Source organism: Lactuca serriola, chromosome 2 (assembly GCF_051521515.1).
Source record: "Lactuca serriola cultivar US96UC23 chromosome 2, Lser_US96UC23_V15, whole genome shotgun sequence".
In the NCBI taxonomy this organism is placed as follows: Eukaryota; Viridiplantae; Streptophyta; class Magnoliopsida; order Asterales; family Asteraceae; genus Lactuca; species Lactuca serriola.
In genome coordinates, this window is record NC_136409.1 from 190,991,130 (window position 1) to 191,000,239 (window position 9,110).

Sequence of the window (9,110 nt, forward strand, 5' to 3'; positions counted from 1 at the left end):
TTTTATCTATTTATTTATTTATTAAACAGAATGTTACACCTCCACGGTATGAATTAGAAGGTTTTATGGTGTTTTTTAAGGCTATAATATATCTAAAATGTGTTTAGAAGATGTCTGAAGAGGTTAGAAGACTTTAGTCCACATCTGCGCCAAGAAGATGATGCATAAACTTTTTTAGGTTTGCGGTCTTTTAAAAAACAAACAATCTGCAAAAGACCAATGTCTGTGTGTGGTCTGCGCGGTGCAGACAAAAGACGTTTAAAAGATCTGTAGACAAAAAAACAAACACCACCTTACCTAATGTAGAAAGAATAAATAACAAATAAATTTAAGGAAAGAAGGCCTTTCGCAAGAAGTTAAAACTTTATATATATATATATATATATATATATATATATATATATATATATATATATATATATATATATTCATTAAACATCATTTATCAAGAAATATGAAGATTACCTTAAGATAATTCAACCATGTTGTAAGTCCTTAATCTGCCCGTGTATCAATCAGATCCGTTTGATGGTGCGGAATCCCAATCAAACGGATGATGTCAGATCAAATAGAAGAGAAGGAGAAGAAGAATAATATGAATCTTGATTGTATTGATGATATGAATGAAATTCCTTACACAAGATTCACACACACAAACGCTCCTTTCTCTCTAGACCGTAAACTCTCTTCGTGTTCATCAAATCTCTACTCCTCACCCAAACACCTATATTTATACTTGGAGAACATGGTCTGTAAATGGGTTTACGGCCGTAAACTCAACCGTAAACATGACCGTAAACTCCAAAAATATTACAGAAAAATACAATTGCCCAGAAAAGCAAAGTATAAACCATATTTTGACCCAACAATCTCCCCCTTGGTTTATAGCTTTCTTTTCTTAATTGACCCAACAAGCCCCCCCTAAAAAGTAGCTGGCTCTTCTTGTCAATCTTCAATGGGAGCTTGGCTTCAGCTTTAACCTTCGATTTCTTCACAGCATCAGGATGAACATATGAACCTTCAATGAATGACTTCATCTTGAGCACTTGAGGTTTTCTTCAGAATTTGGCATTGAACACACATTGGGTGAGGAGGCTTGACGTACTGATTCTTGAAAGATGGCACTTTCAGCTTGAGAATCTTCAAAGAGAACATCAGAGAGAACTAAATCTTCTAGATCACTTCAGCAGGTTTAAGATAGCAGCAGACTGATTGAGGAGGCTTCAATGCAATCCTTCACATAATCTTCAATTTCAGCTTCACCTTGCTTCTAGGGTTGAAAGATTGAATTTGAAAGAATAATCTTCATTTCTTGCTCCTTCAAATGAGAATTCTTCGATGCTCGCGGACGAGGCTTTGGCTTAGAAATCTTCAACACAAACTCCATGAGTTTCATCTTCACCTGAAATCACTTTTCAAGACAAAACAAAACTAAAAGAAAACTTAGCACACAAATTAAAACAGAAAAAAAAAATATTTTGGAATTTTGATTTTTCTGAACAAGAAATAAAATAGAAATCACACTATTTTTGGATTTTTAAAATTTTTTTTGATTTTTCTTTGATTTTTGAATTTTTCTGATTTTTTTTATTTTATTTTCATTATTTTTAATTTTTAATTCTCCCCTAATATTTAAATTAGAAGAAACTATGACAAATTTAACAAAAATAAAAATGATATTTAACTTTAAGAGTGATTTGGGATCAAAGTTGTTGGACAGTCTTATTCCACTTGTCGGTACCTTTATCTTCACATCTTCGTTTGATCGATCGCCAGTATTGTGGTCCACTTAAACACGAAAAATTTGTGACAATTTTAGGACAATTTGCCAATGACATGAAACATACTTATATAGATGATTATAATTCTTCATTATCATGATTGGCCCTAATTCTTAAATAGATTTTTCTTATGACCATTTAACTGACTACAACCAGGGATATTGTTGTCCACCTAAATCGAGCAGCGAGATCTACAGACAATCTGTATGTGTTCAATTTTAAGTGTACTAGAACATGTTTCCCGCTTCCTGATATGCCCCAGCCATCAAGAACTTCCAGAGTACTCCTTACACCGGGTGAGCAGACAACCATTCAGAGAGAGGATAGATTCAGAATTCTATTACTTATTAGTTCAGAGGGGTTGAAAGATAGAAGGTTGCATATGTTGTGTACCAGGTCGGATTAGAAGTCACGCAAAGGAGACAGCATATGGCTAACAGATAAGAAGTATTTCACATATATAACCTGCAGAGAGATAGAGTTGCATATGTTGTGTACCAGGTCAGATCGGAAGTCACGCAAAGGAGACAACATATGACTAACAGACGGAAAGAAAGAAAATGATATTTACAGACCTAATTTATCGGAATTTACCAGTTGCCCCATCCAACCGGAATTAAGGACAAAATCCGCACATCGAGGAAAAGTGAATCCACGGTTCTAGATACAGGTTATTTAATGTGACCGGTAGATTCCCATGTATATCTCCCTGCTCAACCTATCCGAGCGTCGTGACATCAGGTTAAACGGATCTAACTAGGTCAAAATTTGTCAAGCCCTTAAATTCATTAGGTTCAACTCTCCCTAGTCAAGTCCATTTAAAAACTTTCGTGCCTACCAGCGCATCGAACACAGAGCGTAGACGATTCAACTTAGGTACGTTATGCCGATTCAGATTGCTTGTTATCACTTGCTAATTTCATTTCCCAAAACATCTTCCTCAAACACATTTCATTTACACCATATATATATTTTTTTAAATTTTGTAATGTTTTTGGATTTTTTTTTCATATTCTAATTTTTGTTTTGTTTTTTTTTCTCCCCTAAATTTGTGCATAGGAGAGAAACGAAAAGAAATGTGCAAATTTAAACTATCCTAAAACAAAAATTAGTCTTTAAAGCGAATCAGCTTAAGAAAAACTCATGAGAATAGAGAAGAAAACGCAAAGCGTAATTCACCGATTGAATCTGCATTCAGAAGGTCTGAGAACAGCACGCGTAATCTCAGAACGGATCCGAAAATTCTTCATATTATTAAGCACTAACCCCATGAGTGATCCCTTCCTTTCTTCCCTTCCCGCAAAGGACACATACTCTCAAATAATGTTCTGAGTGATGTACAGTTGAGAGATGTCCCCAATCATATGCCAGGAGCAGCCACTACCAATAAACTGAAGTCTGGTGATATGCCTCCATAGCTGCTCCGACAATGAGCGGGATCAGTTGGTCTTTGGAACCCACTCCATTTTGAAACTGGGTCGACCTTTGTCATCAACGCACGATACTCTCTCCCATGACATATCCTGCTTATCACAAACAGAAGATGTAGAAATATTAGAATCATTAATTGATTTGGGAGTTTTCACCTTTGGTACCCATCTATATTCGGGTTTAACCCATTTCTTATTCGATCCAATGGGTGCCTCGACACTTGATTTGGAACTTGAATCCGGCTGCCTAGATGACTTTGACCTAACCGATCTTGGCTTCACAGGAGCATCTCTTGAACTAGACTTCTGGGCCAGCATTCCATTCTTGTTCTTGGGAGTTGGATGCTTGACCTTGGGAGTTGGATGCTTGGCCTTGGGAGTTGAATTCTTGGCCTTCATGGAATTCCAGTCGGCATTTTCTGAACGTGACTTTGAGGGGTTTCTTTTGAAAAATCTCCCTCTTGGCGCGTTCTGCCAGCCTTGTGCATAGTAGGGAACATATGCGCGATTAGGACAATTTTTGGCAATGTGTCCAGGTGTTCCAAAGTGAAAACAAGTCTTTTTCTTCACTGTGAAGTTATCTCTTCCTACCCCTGGTGGCGTATCCTTGCCTTCTCTCTTGCTTTTCCCACACGTACAGTTACAACAGGCACTCTGTTTAGCTTGAAATGCTGGCCTGTATTTACCAACGGTAGGTTGATTAGAAGCAACAGATTTAGAGTTCAAGGGGTCGTTTTTTTGTTCATAAGAACTCTCCTTGTTCTCATCCTATATTACTTTGCCTACACAAGAAGTAACATCATTAGTATCTTCAATATTAATAACTCCTCCTGACATAAATCCAGCTCGTTTTCCATATCGAAGATGTGGCTCCCTGTCAGTTTCGTCCTGTTTCATAGGGATGGATGTGTAGTTATGATTATAAGGAGGAGGTACACTATCATACCCTAGACCCTTGTTTTGATTTTCTTTGAATTTTAATTGGGTTTCATATAAGGACTCGACTGTCTGACTTGACGCAGTATAATTTTTGAAACTGACATCTGTTTTTCCACACTTAATTTTTAAAGCGTCAAGTTCTTCAGTTACAGCAGCAAGTTGTCTCTTAATATAATCATAATTTTCACACTTGTTGCTATACTCTTCCTGAAGTTTCCTAAAGTCCTTGGTTTTTGCTTCTAATTCAGCCTTCTGGGGTTTCTGTCCTTTCTTGAGTTGATATCCTTCATATCTCAGGTCCTCAACTTCTCTTTTAAATAAATCAATTTGTTCCCGAAGAAATTTAATCGTAGCTTCACAAGCTGGAGTACATGTAACTTTAGTGACCGGAATATTTCAGAACTCATTGTTTCTCTACACTTCAAAGCATCAAGTTCTTGAATTACATCAGCAAGACTAAGATGATTGAGATCTTTTGTCTTCTTGATGATGGCCACGTTCATATCCCACGATTTCGGAAGCGAATTCAATAGCTTTTTGTTTATCTCAGATTTGGACAAGAAGATCCCAACTATATTCATCTCAGTAGTGAGTGTAGTAAATCACTGGAACTGAGTTTCGAGGGTTTCTCCAGAGATATAATCGAACATGTTGAAGTTTTGTCTTAACATCTCTTGACGACTCTCTTTCATGTTTTTAATTCCCTCATAAACTTCAAAAACTATTAAAAGCACAACTAGAACTTAAAAGTCAAACTTAAATTTAAAAATGCCCTTTGATTATAAACCTCAAAAATCAACCTTAAAACTCAAATTTAAAAAGTAAAACTCAAAAGTCAAACTTAAAAGTTAAACCGAAAAGCTAAATTTGAAAATTTAAAAGTTAAACGAAAAAGTCAAAGTTTAAAGTTAAAGGTCAAACTTGAAAGTCAAAGTCAAAATTTAAAAGTCAAAAGTTAGAAAATAAAAAAATAAAATAAAAATAAATAAATAAATAAATAAAAGTCATAAATTAAAATATAATTTTATTTATTAGTTTTAATTTAATTTAATTTAATTAATTTATTTATTTATTTATTTTTATTTTGGATGAAAAAGGAATTTAAAATTAAAAGAAATTGAGTTTTTGGGTTAAAAGTGTCAAAATTCGAAAGTTGGAAGCGAGAAGGAGTCTATTTGAATAAAAATCAGAAGAGTTGAATCATCAAGTGGCCTAGCTGAGTTGGTAAGGCGCAGAGGTAATGAACCGGAGGTCCCTAGTTCGAACCCTAGCTCCTCGTAATCCGTCTGCCCCTTTCTTCTTTTTTAATAGACGCTGCCAAAACTGCTTCCTGCGAGGCCGAGGTGCGAGCCCGTAAACCGAAGACCGCAAGCTCAGACCAGCCGTGAACTCCTCGGACCACAAACCGAGTCCGTGAACTCCTCGGACCGCAAACACCGGCCGCAATCCTCCGGCGACCGTGAACAGGTTTCTGGCCGTAAACTCCGGTCGTGAACTCCGAAACACTAGCCGTCGGCCGCAAACTCCGACTAAAAACACCGATTTTTCGACTTTGAAGCTCCAAAACTCGATCAAAAACCTTTTTTTATGAAAACACGAAGAACAAACCCCCCTTATTTTTCAGAGATCTATCCAAAAACACAAGAATATTTTGAAAATAAGATCAAATAATGCTCCAAATCTGACAAAATTGACTGATACAACTTAGCTCTGATACCAATTGTAAGTCCCTAATCTGCCCGTGTATCAATCAGATCCGTTTGATGGTGCGGAATCCCAATCAAACGGATGATGTCAGATCAAATAGAAGAGAAGGAGCAGAAGAATAATATGAATCTTGATTGTATTGATTATATGAATGAAATTCCTTACACAAGATTCACACACACAAACGCTCCTTTCTCTCTAGACCGTAAACTCTCTTCGTGTTCATCAAATCTCTACTCCTCACCCAAACACCCATATTTATACTTGGAGAACATGGGCCGTAAGGTGTTTACGGCCGTAAACTCAACCGTAAACATGACCGTAAACTCCAAAAATATTACAGAAAAATACAATTGCCCAGAAAAGCAAAGTATAAACCATATTTTGACCCAACACATGTAATCACACATAGCACAACAACAACAATAAATAATCAAATATCTAAGTTTGAGGGTATGAAATCTGACTGATTCCTTCTAGCATAAGCTTTACTACTATACAAATGACCTTTACAAAATGAGACGAAGAAAATGCAGAAAAGCACTTGCAATTGCACCAATTTATCGACTTAGCCACTGAACTATGATTATAATGATTATAAAAAATAATACCTCAATGGCCATATCATGATATCAATATCAATAAAGTAATGAATCAAAATCAGGTAACCAGAAATTTTATCCTTTTTAACAGTAAAAAATGTATAGTGGTGAAAGTGCGTTATGTTTTTTCTATATTTTTCCTTAAGAGAGAATGTTTTTTATGACCAAATAAAAATATATAATCAATGAAATTACCATTAGTGAACCCACTAAAGAACATATCCCCAAATATATTAATATATTTTTCTGCACACGCCATGGTTTCAATTCCTCAACTTCCATTCCTAATGGAAGCACCACCTGCAGGAAAGGAAGTGAAAAAGATCACGACCTTAATCATGTTTGATCACAACTCTTTTATTAAATGACAATGTAAGAGCAGTTTAATCTTTAAATAATACAATACGTACAAGGAGTTCATTGGATGTTGTCTTCTTTACATCAACAACATAAACACCATTCCATGTTTCAGAAATGGTTAAAGCATGAACATCATTAGTATATGAAATTGGTAGAACAGGAAGTGCCAATCAAAGTAAACATCAACAAAAAAAACTAAGATCTCTCTTAATTTGTTTCATACAACCATATTATTTTAGTAGAAATACCAATTTCTGATAATGGGATCCTCTCTAGAGGTAACCACTAGCAGTTTAGTAGATAATCATAATAATGTTATTGGTAGCACTACAAAGGAATAGGATAACTTTTTACATGTCGTTCAAATGACGTGAATGCCCTCTGATCAAAGTTAAATCAAGTACACAGACCTGGAAGCACAAATTAAAATATTATAGATAACTAGGTGTTGTTAAACTATTGACTAGATGATATAATTCTATAAAAGGTAAAAGACATGTAAAAATAGACTTACAAGATTTGCAGAATTCCCCTCCCATCCCAATATCCAAGTAACTGAAACACATGATTTTCAATCAACAAATTCAATAAGCTCTTGAGAGAAGGTGAATCATATTGAAAATCATCTTCAAATTGATTAAATACATGACTAAATTAGAGGATTAACTACTCACATGTTGATTCCTTATTCTTGAACCACTATTGGTAGAAAAGAAGGGAAAAATCTAGCAGGGTAGCCCTATATGTCGATTGAAAAGTAGAATTGGATAAAATCTCCATCAAGAATGTATACAATGTTTCATAGACTGTAGGAAAGTAAAACGAAAATCTAGATTCGAGGCAACCTTCCAAAATTTGATGATGAATGATCACTCTGACTCAGCAACAATGACAATAACCGTAATGAAAACAAAAACAAAAAGTACATATCGTTGACCATACCTCAGTGAAAAGAAACAACATTTGAAAAGTAGACAAAAGTGGAACCAAAAAACACAGATAACAAAATAACAACAAAAACACAATGTGCATAATGTTAACAAGAGGCAAGAACAAAATATCGAAACACGAAGAAAGGAAAATTAAAAATGACGGAAAATCAAGGAAGCCAATACCTATAAGAACACACGTAGAATAGAGAAGGATGAAAACGAAGGCAGATTGTTTGACCGACGTATCCTCGCTAGCACAACTGGAAGCGAAGGCAAATCCTGACCGTCAAAAACCAAACCGGCTTCCGGAGAACTACCAAGCAAAAGTCGCATAGCCCTAATGAAACCCTAGCAAAATACAAAAAGACGCGAAAGGAAACAACCGAACAAGGTTTGAAACAACATAAAATTGAGGAAGTAAAATTTAACAGAAATTAGAGGAAGTGTGGAACAGAGGTGTCTTCGAGGAGACCGTGGGAAGTAGACGGAAGATGGTGGAAAGCGGATGGAAGAGAAGGATTGGAGATAACAACGACGCTTTAAAACCCAAAAAAAGAAGAAGTCAACTAAGTGAAACCATTTGAAGAAAACAAAAGTGGTATAGTAGATAAAATAGTAGTTTCGGCTCGGCTAGACACGCGATATTATTCCTAAGCCATATCAACATTTAATATGTATAATAATGTCCATCTAAAATTTGATAAAATTTAATAAAAGTTGATTGCTTCATGCTAATGATATCACAAATCACCTGAACTAAAGATCCTACAGTTAATTTTATTGGTAACTTATAAATATTATAGACCTCTAATCTTTCACAAAGTTCGGGTCTTAATCTTTGAAATAAAGGCAACGAAGAACATATTGTATCCTTTCGAAATGGAACCCAACTCCTTACATTGCTGCACCAACTTCATCACATCCTCTTAAATAAGCTCCCAAAATCTTTTTAAAAACCTCACCACGTACCCCTCTAAGAAAAAAATCATGATTCTCATATTAGTATTAAGGGAGGACGTGATCATTATGTTTTAGGGGAGAGGTATGTTTTAGGGGAGAGGTACCACTGGTACCTCCAAGATATGATCCCTTCAAGCAGTGGGTTGGCCAAAATGGGGTGATTTTCTGTTTATGTAAGTCATTCAAACAATTTTAACCTTTTGCATTGATTACTTGTACTTCTTGCTTTAAGACTTGTACCATAATTTTATATGTTTTTAAATTAGTTTGTATATTTTTAATATTCTAAAGATTAGTTTTATATAATTTTTATTAGTCGTGTTTATTTTAAAATATAAAATTGGGTGGGTTGAGTAGGTTGGTAAATATAAAGTTTTCATTTACTGTGGCTTGGGAAAG

General features: G+C 35.2%; 1 long non-coding RNA gene across 2 annotated transcripts; it reads right to left on the reverse strand.

The window, feature by feature from the left end:
* Positions 1–591: 591 nt before the first annotated feature.
* Positions 592–8,321, reverse strand: LOC145087871 (uncharacterized). 2 transcript variants are annotated; one of them, XR_013700905.1, is made up of 5 exons: positions 7,494–8,321; positions 7,334–7,374; positions 6,870–7,229; positions 6,655–6,759; positions 592–1,411 (listed from the first exon to the last, which is right to left on the reverse strand). It is a non-coding gene; the product is annotated as an uncharacterized LOC145087871 (long non-coding RNA). The 2 variants fall into 2 exon arrangements; XR_013700904.1 differs by lacking the exon at positions 592–1,411 and having other exon boundaries at positions 6,560–6,759.
* Between the last annotated feature and the right edge of the window lie 789 nt (positions 8,322–9,110).